Genomic DNA, 15523 nt, shown 5'->3' on the forward strand with positions numbered 1-15523 from the left:
AATAGAATTTTTATTCATCAAGAGAAGTATACCAAGGAACTAGTTAAGAAATTTGGTATGAATGCCAAACCCATGGGAACACCCATGCACCCTAACTCAAAATTAGAAAAGGGCAAAACTGAAAAAGATGTTGATAAGACTAGGTATAGAGGAATGATTAGATCTCTTATGTACTTAACTTTCTCTAGGCCCGATATTATGCAAAGTGTTGGAATGTGTTCAAGATTCCAATCAAAACCTAAAGAATCACATCTTTTAGCAGTTAAAAGAATTATTAGATATGTTCATGGCACATTCAATTTTGGTTTATGGTACCCTAAGATTGCTGAGTTTTCTGCAATTGGTTATTGTGATGCAGAATTTGCTGGAGATAGAGTATATAGAAGGAGTACATCAGGCATATGCTACTTTCTTAGGAAGTCTCTAAATGTCTGGTCAAGTAAGAAGCAGTCCACAGTGGCATTATCCACTGCAGAGGCTGAGTATATCACTGCTTGTTCATGTTGCTCTCAGCTTATTTAGTTGAAAACCCAACTTGCTGATTATAAATTAAATGCTAAGAATATTCTCTTGCTATGTGACAATATGAGTGCCATAAATATTTCCAAAAATTCAATCTTACACTCTAGAACTAAATATTTTGAGGTGAGACTTCACTCAATAAGAGAACATGTTTAAAAAGGAAATATTAGCATTCAATTTGTTAAATCAGAAGATCAATTAGCAGATATTTTCACCAAACCTCTATCTGAAGACAGATTTTGCAAGCTTAGGACTAATCTAGGGATTTTAAGTCATGATTCATTATTTGCGCATTGCTGATGTATTTGTTGAAGTTTTTGTCTCTCAGGTATGGATGAGACAATTCTAGGAAAATGAAGAACCATCTCTCTGAACATCTTTTTCTGGGCTCATTTGCACTATTTAAATCTTTTGGGCCAACCCTTCAGTTTAGAGTTACGTTGGTCCAATAGATTTCCTTAAACACTACCATCTCTGGGTCCAATGAGTGTTACATTATCCATGTGATATTTTGTGCTTTGTCTTTTAGTGAAAAAGTTTCTTTTAAATATGTTTTGTTTTATTTGTTAATAAAATCAAATCACCTTTTTCGTGATGTCAAGTCTTTTCAAGGTCTAGTCATAAGTGATGCAGTTGCATGTTTCAAGAAACCTTCTTTCTTGGTGCAGTTACCAAACTTCTTTCTTCATAACTCCTTCCACCACCTCTTCGGTTCTTTCCCACTACCATTAGTGTTTTGTTTCATTCGAAACCTGGGTTCACTCAAATGAGGAAGAAAATCGTGATCCAAAAGAGTCCAAGGGTAAAAATCCTCAAACTTCCAGAGAAACCTAGACCCTCTACTCGCTCCAAAGATCAGACTTTTACACCTTCTTCATCTCTTCCTACCTCTCTTCCTCGCATAGACCCTATGGCTCAAATGAAAAACACTTCAAGGTTTCCTTCTTCTTCCAAGCCGATAGCACTACCAAGTGCTCCATCCAAGCCAAGCACCTCGAAAGAGAAGCGCCCTGCTGCTGAGGAACTTGTGCCTAAACCTTCTCGTCCTAAGCCTAAGTCTGCTCCTACTCATCCTCAAAGAGGTAACCCTCGCATCCCTCTAAAATCAGTTAAAGAGCCTTCCGTTGATCTTTTTGCATACAAATCACATTTCATGACCTCCCACTATGTGTGTGAACACATCTCTTTGATTGATGGCATCACTCCAACTCACAAAGCTCTTGGTTACACTCGTGCTCAGTTGCATTGCATAGTGAACCATATCATCCTTCCTCAGAGTGGCTCATATCAATGGGTGTCTGATAAACCCATATTTCATGAGTTCTTTTGTGCTTAATTTGAGTGATTTATTCAATCTTCCACCTACTTATTCATATTAACTGCATGGTTTTACTTTCCCTTCCTTATTATGTCATATTGTGAAAAACATGTTTTTCTAAGCTTTAAAAATTAATTATTTTAATTACCTTTATTTCCATTCGATGCCGTGATTAGTGTGTTGCGTAGTTTCAGATTTTCTAAGGCAGAATGACTTAAAGGATGGAAAAGAAAACATACAAAAATGGAAGGAGAAAGCAAAACGGAGCTTTAAAGGAAACTGGTATTCACGCGATTGCATGGACGACGTGATCGCGTGCCAGAAGCGAAGATGCAGCGACGCGGCCGCATGACTGACGCGACCGCGCGACATAAGCAGAACGCATACGACGTGGACGCGTGACTGACGCGACCGCGTGGCAAGGAAAAGCTCCGAATGACGCGACCGCGTGACCCACGCGGACACGTACAGAGGCCACGTATCAGAATTTACAGAATACGCCCCCAGCGATTTCTGAAGCCCTTTTTGGCCCAGATCCAAGTACAGACAGCATAGACCAGAGGTTATAAAGTGTGGGAATGCACCCATTCAAAGGGATCTCGCATATTTTATTTTTCAATGATTTAGATTTAGTTGAGAGGGAGATCTTCTCCTCTCTCTCTTAGGATTTAGGATTTCTTCTCGCTTTAAGAGTGACTCTCAATCCAGGTTTTATATTTCTTTGCTTTAAACTTCCCTTTTACTTTATTTATTTATTTCAATATCTGAGTTGGCTATTTACCTTTATAATTGAATCTATGAATTCTTCTATGTTACAGACTGTTATTTGAATTAATGATAATTGAGGTATTTTCAGTTTATGATTGTTCTCTTTGATTTAAGTTACCATTGCTTCCCATCTAAGGACATTTTTATTATTCCAGCAATTTTACTTTTTTCCCTTTTGGTCCTGGTTAAGAATTCAGTAACTCAACAGTTATTAAACTCAACATAATTGATAATCGTTATCTTGCTAATTGAGCTGAACTTAAGTAATCCCAACCTTTTCTTAGGAAATAAATAGGATTCAAAGGTCAATTTAATTAGTCCCTTGACTTTCCTTTGCCCTAGTAAAGGTTGACCAAGTGGAGTTTAGATTTAACTTTCATTATAGTTGAGAGAGATAACTACGTTGGACCTCCAACTTCTCTTACCTTGCCAAAAGTCTGCTTTATAGTATTTATTTATTTTAATTGCCATTTACTTTACTTGTCAATTAAATTACTTTCTTCTCATCTTCTAAACCCCGATTACAACCTTTATAGCCAATAATAAGAACATACCTCCTCGCAGTTCCTTGAGAAGACGACTCGAGGTTTGAATACTTGGTTAACAATTTTTAAAGGGGTTTGTTACTTGTGACACCCAAAACGTTTGTACGAAGGGATTTTTGTCGGTGTAGAGACTATATCTACAACGCGACTGTTTTTATGACATTCTTTACTGGCAAAAATCCTAACGTCAGTGTCCTTCTGTGATACTTTGATTTTGTATGCTATTCTCACAAAAACTGAAATCTCTTTTGCATATTTAATGGTAAGGTATATGTTTGACTGCATTAGAAGTGAAAAAGATAAAGCTCTTCCTTATGGCATGTTCTTAACCTATATTTTTTAACATTTTGGTATTGTCTTGTCAAATGAGACATATAAAAATAGACATTCATATCTAAAAGGAGGTGGTTCAGTGAAACAACAGAAAAAGGGACCAACTATGAACCAGACGAACCCTCTCCTCCATCTGCCTCTGGGACTTCAGCTTCCATTGGACACAAATCACTCTTATATGGAGTGGTAAAAGATGTAGTTCAGGAATTTGTATCTCAATCCAACCATCTAATTGCAATGAACAAATAACAGAAGAAATTTGCTGCCAAGCATGAAAACTTAAAAAATCCAGAGATAGAGTGACAGTTTTCATGAAGTTTATTGACAATCTCCAAGAGGATGAAACCATGGCCACTGACCCTGAAGATCATGCTGATTCTGATGATGAGGATGGTTTGGATGCCTAAAGATACCTCTTCTATTGCTAATTTCTATGCTGTTTTATTTTGAAAATTGTCTCATAGAACAATTGTATTTTGTGTTTGGACTTCCTAGTTGTCTCGGATGACTGTAAACTGATTAACAACTGTTAATTTTGTTTTTTACTTTTCTAATTATATGGACTATATCTTAACTGTTTGCTACAGGATTGGAAGTTGGTTGCATTTCCTCCCTTGATGACAAAAGGGGGAGTAGTATTAGCATTATGTTTGTATGCTAATTTTATGTTTGTATGCTCATTTTTGTTGCTCTGTTTTGTTATGTTTTGGGGATGACTGGTCTTGCTATTTTTTGTACATTTTTTTGCTCTATTTCATGAGCTGTTGAAATTGTTTAAAAATCTTGCTGAATGCTTCATCCATGGACAACAAATTGTATATAGTATATTGTTGTGTTCCCTATGTGAATATGTAAACAATAAACAAACGAAGAGCACAAATTCAGGGGGAGCAACATTTGGAAAGGAAAGGGGGAGCAATTCAAAAGCAAGTAACATCACCTAAAGGGAAGTACCTTAACCTTATTAAAATTCAATCCCTTTGATCAATTTCACAATTATGTTTGTCATCAATGGGGAGATTGTTGAGTTATGTATATAACTAATTTTAAATTGATGATGACAAATATTATTTTATTGGGTTAAATACCCAATTAGTTTTTATCATTTTTTATTAAGTGTTGCATGCCAAAATCAGAGAAGCAGCAACCCCCATGGAACGAAACAAAAACAAGAATGTTGATGGGTTTTATAACTCTAAAATCCCGAAGAAATTAAAAAAAGAAAACAGATGGGCTGAATGAAAAATATCCAACCCAAGTCCAATAAGATTCCACCAAGCTGAAGGCTTCCAAAGCCAATACTCACATGTTTGCTTCGGTCAGAGAGAGAGAGAGAGAGAGAGAGAGAGAGAGAGAGAGAGAGAGAGAGAGAGAGAGAGAGAGAGAGAGAGAGAGAGAGAGAGAGAGAGAGAGAGCGAGCTTCGTTCATCTTGCTCATTTCACCAGAGAAGAAAGAAAGAGAAAGGTAAAATTCAAAAGCAAATGTCTAATCACCCTAACCAAAGTAATCTAAGCTAAGTCAGAGGATAAAGGTGATTTATTTCTATTTGCATGCAATTTAGTTTCTTTACTCCTTCTCCAATTTTCTACAACTCCGATTTGGGATAAATGAAGAAAGTATTTTCTGATAATCACTGCTGTGAATTAAAGGCTAAAATTGTTTCTTGGGGACAAAGCACTATCTCAAGGGTTTGGATTTGGGTTTACCACTGAACAACTTTTTCCCTACTGATCTGAAGTCTTCGGTCAAGAAAAAGAACATGTTTTGAAATCCCTAATGTGGGGGTTTATTGAAGAAAGTGAGTTGACAAGCATCAGAGGCTCAAGGATCGATGAGTTGACTAAGGAGAAATCCAAACAGCAACTTGGCAAGAGGTACAAAAAGAAAATGTTTTCATTTTTGAAAGACAAGGAGAAAGAACCAGAACTTGAGTTTGTTTGAAGAGCTTCTCTGTAAAGAGTTCATCAATTTTCGATAGTATTTTCTATGTTAAAGAAGCATTCTGCCAAGATAAAGAACTCAATCAAAGTTAGTTGAATCCGATTCAATTTATAGCAACAAAGGTTGTTAATGCATCAATTTCCTTTATGTTTTATAGTTTGTATTTTATTTTCAATGTATATCTTTCTGTAATTTCTTGAGAAGTAAAAGGCTGAAAGGGAGAAATCAAGAAAAAGCCTATGAATGAAAAAGGCTGAGTAAAACACTTGAGAGAAAAGCCTAGAGTGATTTCAGATTTCTTTAGGTTGTTTCATATGTCTTGTATCTTGTACTTATGAGGTACCCCTTTCTAAGTTGAGTTAGCACTTAGAGTGAAGAGTTAGGTATTAGAATAACCAAGTCAAGTTAGATAAGAACTTGAGAGAGAAAGGATTGAGTGAATCATGAGAAATTGGTGTATGTAATACTTTAACTATAGTAGAAATTCTACCAATATTGTGGTGAAGACTGGATGTAGGTTGCATTTCATAAGGCAACCGAACCAGGATACATGCCTGTGTTATTCTTCTTCTCTTTCTCTAAGTTATGTTTTTTTATATTTATGAGACAATATAGAATTGTCTCATAAAATTTCTGCTGCACAGTTCAAACAGATTTTAAGTGAAAGTTTGATATTAAAGGCTTGATCCATTAAAGCAAAAGGTAGGCCATAGATTCAACCCCCCTTCTCTAAGCCTTTTGTAACCTTCAAACACGTTATAGCTCAATGTTTTGAGTTTACTAGCAAAGATATAATTAACTTAGGTCCACCCATGTCAATTTTCAAGGATCTCAGTTCAGCATGCATGTTAAATAAGATGGTATTAATCAATTCAGGCAATTCTTTAAACATAATCCTATCTATTTTTATTACTAAAATTTAAATGGTTTAAGTATGCTTTTGTTCTTTGGATTTTTATAATAACATATTGTAACTTTGGACAATGTTACCAGGTGTGAAAGTGAAATTATGTGTGTGCTTTGTAATGTAGAGGGATTATAGAGGGTTATAGAGGGTTATCCACTAACTCCATATTTACTTGATTTGTGTTTTTGAGGTGGGGTTATAGAAGGGTAAGGTAATATGAACTGAGTTTTTTTGGATTGATGTAAATAGTATATCTCTTGCTTGAGTTTGGAGTTGATATCAATCTTAGGAACTATCGCAGTCAGGTACATGATAAATCACAATTCAATCTAGCGTATACTTTATGTTATAAGTAGTATTATATTTCTTCTATTGAAAGATCAATTTCTTTTGGTCACATTATATGGTTAACAGACTGCATTAATGCAACTTGTCAACATGGTCACTGGGAGGTAGTTCAGACCTTGATTTTTTTAAAGCCAATGTATGATCCTTGCTACCATCCATTTTTTATGTTTTAATATTTGATTTACAATGAGTTAGAACTTAATTTGAATTCAGATGTGAGAAAATGGTTATTAAATTGGACTACAGATTCATAAAGCAGACTATCTAAACGGACGTACCGCACTCCACTTGGCTGCCTTGAATGGTCATACCAGATGCATTCGGCTCCTCCTCACGGATTATATACCAAGCATCTCTGACTTTTGGAAATTATTGAAGTTAGATGATTGCAAGTTGACCTTAGAATTTGATTACAAGTACCTATCTTTTCCCTGATTCCTTTTGCAATCATGCATTATAAACTGTTGCACCGTGGTTGATTTTGTATTTAAATTTTTGTATACAAAGTGGTCTTCATGAGGTAATTAACAGAACTTCTGATGGAGACATCGCTGCTCTGCATATGGCAGCATTGAATGGGCATGCTAAAAGTGTGCATTTGCTCTTAGAATTGGGACCTTCTGTCTCTGAAGTTACTATGGAAGATGGAACTACAATTGACTTAATTGGTAATTATTTTAAGTTTTTGAATTAATGTGATAAAGTGATTTCAAATATTTGCTTCGGAAAGTTAGCAACTTAGAATAGTGGATTAAATTTTCTAGTACTACTCTTTGTTGATTGTTTCTATATTCCTGCATCACTCATCTTTGTTTCTAAAATTCAATCAGGTTATTAACCTTGATATTCCTAATTCTGCTATAGTAATGTAGCCTAAAAGATGTTTAGAAAGTTGTACGATATATTGCTTTGCCACCATTAACTTTTGTCTCCTTACTATCAGGTTCTGGGAGCACTCCCCTCCATTATTTTGCATGTGGTGGAAATGCACAATGCTGTCAAGTGTGTTTCTATTTCCTTTTAATTGAAAGATTTCTAGTAAAAATAAGTTATTTCTTTTTAACTTCATTGGTGATGTCAAATTGAAGTTCAATTGCCTTCTTAATTTGTGTATTATTTGTTTATTTCGGTTTCTGATTGCCAAAGGGGCTAATCTGAATCCTCAAAATGCAAATGGGTATTCATCAGCAAGTCTCTTGTTACTTTTGATGTTCAATGAATTTATCTTACTCCTACCCTTTGTCTTCTAACTTATTATGAAAATTATTAGGGATAACAAGTTAAATTGTTAGATCACCTTGCTTTTGACCAAAAATTTATCTTTAACTTATTATGATATTACTGAATCCAGAGGATCAGAGTTTCTGAGTTTTCAGATGGTCTTTTTTGTAAACTTATACTTCAAGTAATTAGTATTAGTCTTGTCTAGCTCCACTGTGGTGTATGGTAGTACTTGAAATATGTTCATTGCTTATATCATCATAGTTTAAATGCAGCCATCATCAATTCATCATCATGGTATTATCCATATAATTTGGATTTGCTAGTGCCTTCTCTTCTTTCAATTAGTGTTACACTTCATGTATTATATTATCAACATTCCTTTGATCTCTTCTGATAATTGTAATAAAAATCAGTTAAACCTGTCTCTAATTTCTTCTGCCAATTATTTAATAGATGGACCCCCTTGATGGTTGCTTGTTCATGGAATAGAAAATGGCTTGAGGACATCTTAAAAGAACCTCCATCAAAGAACTTAGAAGTTCTTCCTTCACCATATCTCTCTCTTCCACTTATGAGCATTGTCAAAATTGCTAGGTATGTGTTCATAGAACTATCCTAACTAAACATGGGAGATTCAACCAATGTAGACATTTTTATTTTACATGTACATTTCTGAGAGTAAACATTAGTCTTGAGAATACTGCAAAAGTTTAACATTGAATTTTATCCACTTGATTGTGTTAAGCTACTTATCTAGGCCTCAAACTTTGTATATTCTATGACTTACCAATACTAATCTACCTTCTTTTGGTGTTTATGCATAACAGAGAATGTGGATGGAAGACAAATGAATGAGCACCATGTCTAGATCCATGTGCGGTTTGTCTAGAAAAGAAGTGTATGGTTGCTATAGAAGGTATTCTCCTCTTACATTGAAATGACAAATAAAACATTTGATCCTTTAATAAAAAAATTTGTAAAGAGAATAGGTTATAATAAAGAAAAATGGCCTAAACTATTGTAATTAGTCAGTTTTTTATAAGCCCATGTATGAAATTGCGGCGGTTCAAAATCGTTGCAATTTTTTTAAAAAACCTTACATAGATTTGCGGCGGTTGTGCCTATAACACCCTATCACACAGAGCTTTACACCTAGGATGTAAAACAGAGGTGGCGAGGCGCTACGACCTCTATTTGTAAAATCTTATATATAATATAAGAGAAAGAAAATTTTATCTAGGAGCCTTTGAAGGAAAGTTTAAAGCAAGGCGTTAAACAGATAAGCGCATCACTCGCGTAACCGATAAGCGTAAACCGGAAAGAAATAAGAGTAAAACAAAACATAGATATATAAAAGAAGAGTTCCAAGATACAGATAATAGGGCTCCTGACCCGACTTGTGAAGTTAAAACCGGACAGAGCATGTAAACATATATATATATATACACACACACACACACACACTGGAATCCCAAAAATGACCCAAAAGACTGTTTACGGAACCTACTTCTCCAAATCAACCTCTAAGAGGGGTTAAACATAATATATACATTGGAGATATGAAGTATCTACACATATATCAAAACCCAAAATAGAAACCCAAGAGACTAGAATTCTTTGCTTCAGAACTTCAAGAATGCCTCAGCTAGATACCGCCTGACTTGCATCTGAAAATCACAAAATATGTATGGGGTGAGAACCAGAGGTTCTCAGCTTGGTAACAGTGCCCACATAACAAACATATAATGTCTTGGGAAAGCCGAAGGCAATCCTAGAACTTTCGACAATAAATTCAAACTTAAAACCAACATTTAAGATCATAAAATAAGGCAAGGTATCTAAAGGGTTCTAACTTTATCTCAATTCTAACTTAATCCTTAAAAATCATCGCCTTTCCTCCAATCCTCTGAAACACCAGAAGAATCACACAGACAAAGCAAACACAAGTAGAATACAGGTACGACAAGAAAATCATATAGCAAGTTAGTATAGTAATTTCACAAAGGCAAACCCAACTAATGCAAACTCAAACAAGACAAACAGATGCATATGATGCATGCCTTTCCTACTGGCCATGAGCTCACGTGTCGGTTATCTTGCCAGAACCCGACACACCCGGATACCGTCTCTCTGACATCCCTCCACACTCTTAGGATATAGTGCCTGTCACACTCTCAGGATATAGTGCACGTCACACTCATGGGATATAGTGCCCGTCGCATTTCCTGGGATAAAGTGTTCTCACACTCTTGGGATATAGCGCCCGCCATGCTCTCGTGATATAATGCCCGTCACACTCATGAGATATAGTGTCCGGCACACTTTCCAGGGTAAGGTTCTCCCATACTCTTGGGATATAGCTCCCGCTACGCTCTTAGGATATAGTGCCCGACACACTCATGGGATATAGTGCCCGACACAGCTTACAACAGAGAGAAAACTCAACATACTCATCATCAACAATCTTAATCATATTTTCATTATCATGTTCATTCAAAATCAATTATCATTATTCTCACATTCAACTTTTCCAGCACCCTTCAATAACAAATCTTCACTTTACAACCTCCCTCAACATCAAATTAATTCATCCAATGAGTTTACCCATACTTCATAGCCTAAAAACCAACTACCAGGCTTTAAATGAGAGTTATAAAGGTTTTGAAAGCTAGAAGAATGGTTTAAAAATATAAAAAATTCATATTTCAGAAAACAGAGGCTGTGCATATGCACACCCCTGCCGTGCGTACACACACGGCTAAAAATGGACGGTCGCGTACGCGACTCCCTTGGCTCACGTACACGAGTTTTCAACTCGCATGGAATGCTTGCGTCGTGTGTATTCCTTGCGTACGCATGCTTAGTAGAAATCTCAAAAAGCTACTAAGTCCATAATTTCTATTATGCACACCGAATTTCGGACGCGCATAACATTTTTATTTTAAATTATTTTCCTCTATTTTTAAAACGGTGTAAATCTCTCGGACCAAATTTTCTTTCAAGTTAAGTTTGATAAAATTCGGAGGTCTGGAGGCCAGGTTATGCTCCACCAAAGTTGGCCAAAAATAAGAGTTTTTATAAAAATGCCAAACCTCAACTTTCAAAACTTATCAACTCAACCCCCTTTTAAACTTACCAAAACTGCCTCAACCAAGCTCAGCCCTACCTCAACACTCCTCATTTATTCCACAACACATCAATTCACAATTCTTATCAGTTTGCTCAATAATTTCACACAAAGACAACATCAAACAACATCATCAACTTATATATATATATATATATATATATATATATATATATATATATATATATATATATATATATATATATATATATATATATATATACCATCAAACTCCACAAGAATATGTTATTTCACCAACCACAACTTTCTCATGCCAAATAACAACCAACTCAACCATTCCACCTTTAATTCAACACCATATACATTATTATCATCATTTTCCAACCTCATATACAAGATTTAACACATCATTCATAATGGCATCAATCCCCACCTCAAAATTACTAACCATCATACGAATTAACTAATCTCAATCATTAACATCATCAATAATTCAAATTCTATCTTACGATCAACTAACCTACGTTTTCACGATACATTATATTTTAGTTACGAGATACCAAAACCATACCTTGGCTGATTCCCCAATAAATCCGGAGTACCTCAAGCATCCCCCGCACTACAAGCTATCAACCTCCGCTTTCAAAAATTGATCCCAACCTTCAATTTCTGCAAATAAGTTCCAATCTCACAAGTTTGATGTAAACCCCGCTAAAATTAGTAAATAATTAGTTAATAAATTGAATTTTAATTAAAAAATTAAAAATATAAATCTAATATTTAAATAGGTTACAGCTCTTCAAAATGAGAATTCTGACACTAATTTCGAAAAATTTGGCCCAAAATTGGACCGGATTGGCCGAACTGGTTGAACTGGGCCCAAACCAGGCCCGTGGGTCCAACCGGACCCATAACTTAAATGGGCAGAAGCATCTCCTTACCCCATTCAACATTAAAACACGCTGAAGACAGCAAGGGGGAGAGGAGAGCTCCAATCGCCACACCGTTCGCAGCCATGCGTCCAGTGCGTCGAGCTCTACGTTTCTATCGGATTAATTTCACGGGTAATCCACTATTTCATCTCAGATTCTCTACCCCCTTTTGATTCTTGAAATTGAGCCATTGTAATAAGATTATGTCGAATTCGGTGTTCTAGGTTTGATTTATCTTGCGGAGCTTATCGGGTTTGAGTTGCTATGTGCGTGGGTGCGGTAAGAATCACCTAAACCTTAGCCAATTCTTGATTTTATTATGTGAATGCTGAATATGAGGTATACATGTGTAATAAGTGTGAATTAAGTATATATATATATATATATGCATTAGAATTGAATTGTGGACACTTGGTGGCTTGGTGGAAGATTAGTACTAAGGTTTTGATTGATTTCTCAAGCTTGTAGGGCTGTGTGTGTGACTAGTGTGGCTGCCTTGGACCAAACGTTGTGATCAGTCAAGGTATGGTTTAGGTTTCGCGCATTTAATATGTAATAATTTGTGAAAACTTAGGCGAGATGACCGTAGGATAGGAATGAATGTTTGAATATGTGAATGGCTTAGTGCTTTGTGGATGTTGGTGTTGGAATTAATGAATATGAGTTTATTGGAATTAATAATGATGAATTAGTGATGTTGCTAATGTATGATGATGAATTATTGTGGTTTGTTATTGGTTGATTGGTTAAGGATGATTGATGGATTGTTGTTAATGAATTGAGGAATATAAGAAAATAAATTCTAAAGGGTAGCTTATAGTATGAATGGTGGATTTTGGGGAATGTATGAGTTTTATTGATTGGTATGAAGCATAATTGTGATTGTGGTTGGTGTGCTAATGAAGAAGGATATCATTTGTGTTGGATAGTGCAGGTTGGTAATTAATGGCATGGGAATTGTTTGGTAGAAAATGAGGTTTGAAGTTTTTTTGAAAAATTAGTTTTCGGCCGAAATTCGGCGGTTCATAACTAGAGCCTCAAATTTTGGTTGGAAATGGAATTTGTTTTAACTCAAAGATGGTTTTGTAAGCTTTTGAACGGTATAAACTTTGTGAAAAACGGAATTTTGTAGCAAAAGTTATGAACGCTGGAAGTTTAGGTGTGTGTTATGTATTATGCAGGTGTGTTATGCAGCTTTCTCGGTAAACTGTGTTATTTTATTTGAACAACGGACGCCCACACGTACGTGTGGTGTGGAATTTTAAACTGTGCCTGCGCGAGTAGCCCATGCGTGCGCGTGATGAGCCAACATGCATGACCACGCGTACGCATGGTAAAGGGTATGCGCAGGCGTGCTACCTTTTCATACTACCACGCGCACGCGTGGCCCCTGCTTCTTGCAAAACTAGATTTTTGTGTTTTAAACCATATTTTTGACTTCTAAACCTCCATTTTCATCCTTTTAGACATAAGGTATAGTACTAAGTACAGTAGCTAGTTGAAGCTAGGAAAATAAGGTAACTTGGGAATGAAGAAAATGGAAAACATGAGGAGTTATAAGAAAAAGAGGTAGATATTAAATGAAGTTATGATGCCATGGTTAAGATGAATGATTATATAATGATTATGAATGTTAAACGGCGTATGAATTAATGATATCTGAGATACGAGTTTCCCTGGGTAACAGAATCGTGGCTTGCCACCATGTGTTTCCAGGTTGAAACTTGATACTCTGTTAACCCTACGTCGTAAGGGTGACCGGGCACGTATAAATTCCCTAGAATGGACATCCCCCATTGAGTGTTAAATGAATGAATGATTGTATGAATGATGAATGAATGAGAAATCTATGCATAGACTCATGGGATGCCTGACGAGGGATCGTCTAAGGTTTTTGGACTTGTCGGGTTGGCTGGATAACCGACAGATGAGCCTCATCAGTCATAGGGCAGGCATACATCATGTGCATTTGTTTGTTTTGTCTGCTATGCATTACTTGGGATTGCCTAACTGAAAATATATAATGCTACCTGTTATATTTATTACTTGCACTATCTGTTTCCTACTAGTGCATGAAATTGTTTGGTTGCTTGTCTCTGCTGAATCATGGGTGATGGAGGAGCGGAGGAAGGGTGGATTGGTTAGGTGTTAATGTTAGGTTTAAAGTAAGAAAGTTTAGGATACTTAGGTCACCTACCCCTTTTATGGCATCTTCTTAGAGTTTAAGTTTTATAACTGTATGTTTGAGTTCTAGGATTGCCTCTGGCATTCCCAGGACCTTATATATTATACGCATGGCACCTTTACCATGCTAAGAACCTCCAGTTCTCACCCCATACTGTGTTGTTGTTTTCAGATGCAGGTCGAGAGGCTCCTCGCTAGGCGTCTGGATTCCTGAAGCGGAGTAGTCCCTGGGTTATTTTGGGTTTTTAGTTTGTATATATATATGTACATATGTACTTAGCTTGCTCTCCAAGAAACTTGATTATTTTGTTCCTCATAGAAGTTGAAGGAGAGTTAGGGTCTTATTTTTGTATTTTGAGTATTTTGGGATACCTGTATATGTATGTATATATTCTCCGGTCAGCCTTGGCTTCGCAGGCTGAGTCGGGAGCTATTTATGCTGTATTCTTGGCTCTCTATTCACTTTTTCGCTTATTCATATCTATAACCTTTAGGTTTCTTAGAACGCAAGTAATTCTGTTTCCTGAATGTTGCGCTTTTTATGTTGCGATTTTATTTTACCCATTTTTCAAGGCTCCTAGTATATTATATCTTTCCACTATTATATGTAAATATTTTATGATTAGAGGTCCGTAACACCACACAACCTCTGTTCTACGACTTAAGCATAAAACTCTGTGTAGTAGGGTGTTACATTATGGTATCAGAGTAGTTCGTTCCTATAGAGCCTGATGACGGACTGATTATGCTTTTGTGCAATCTTTGTGTATGTGTCTATATGCTATTAGGATATCTAACTGATATGTGTAGCATACATGTTTGTGAGCATGCATTTGGGACTCTTAAGAACTAAACTTGAGATATTGAGACTGATCACCTTAATATCAATTATTTGGTGTGAACAGGGACCAAATGTCGTCTCGCAGATCCGAGCGAGGTAACCGGAGGGAAAATCTTAGGACCGAACCGATGCAAGGACCGAGATGGAAGCTCGGGTGTTGGTGCAAGCAACGTAGGTCAATAGTATAGGTCTATGACCCTTACTGATTTCGTCAAGAGTGGTTCACCTCAGTTTAATGGAAGTGCCAATGCGTTGGAGGTTGATTGGTGGTTTCGAGACGTGGAGAGGTTTTTGTACACTTAGCACATTCCTGAAGTACAGTCGGTGGAAATAGTGACCTACATGTTGAAAGGAGATGCTCATAATTGGTGGCAGGAGTTATGTCATACCTTGCAGGTGGAGTTAATAGATGTCCCTTAGAGTAGATTCAAGACAGAATTTTATGGGAAATATTTCTTGCATGCACTTCGCACAGCAAAGGAGTTGGAGTTAACGTAGCTGAAGCAAAAGAATATGTCTGTTGCTGACTATACTCGTGAATTCGATAACCTGTGCCGCTTCTCAAAAGTTT

At 36.3% G+C, this 15523-nt stretch overlaps 1 pseudogene; it reads left to right on the forward strand.

Annotated features, from left to right (window-relative positions):
• The first annotated feature begins 1288 nt into the window (after nt 1-1288).
• On the forward strand, nt 1289-15255 carry LOC112748805 (E3 ubiquitin-protein ligase XBAT32-like; annotated as a pseudogene).
• Nucleotides 15256-15523: the final 268 nt, after the last annotated feature.

This window comes from Arachis hypogaea, chromosome 15, assembly GCF_003086295.3.
Source record: "Arachis hypogaea cultivar Tifrunner chromosome 15, arahy.Tifrunner.gnm2.J5K5, whole genome shotgun sequence".
Lineage (NCBI taxonomy): Eukaryota > Viridiplantae > Streptophyta > Magnoliopsida > Fabales > Fabaceae > Arachis > Arachis hypogaea.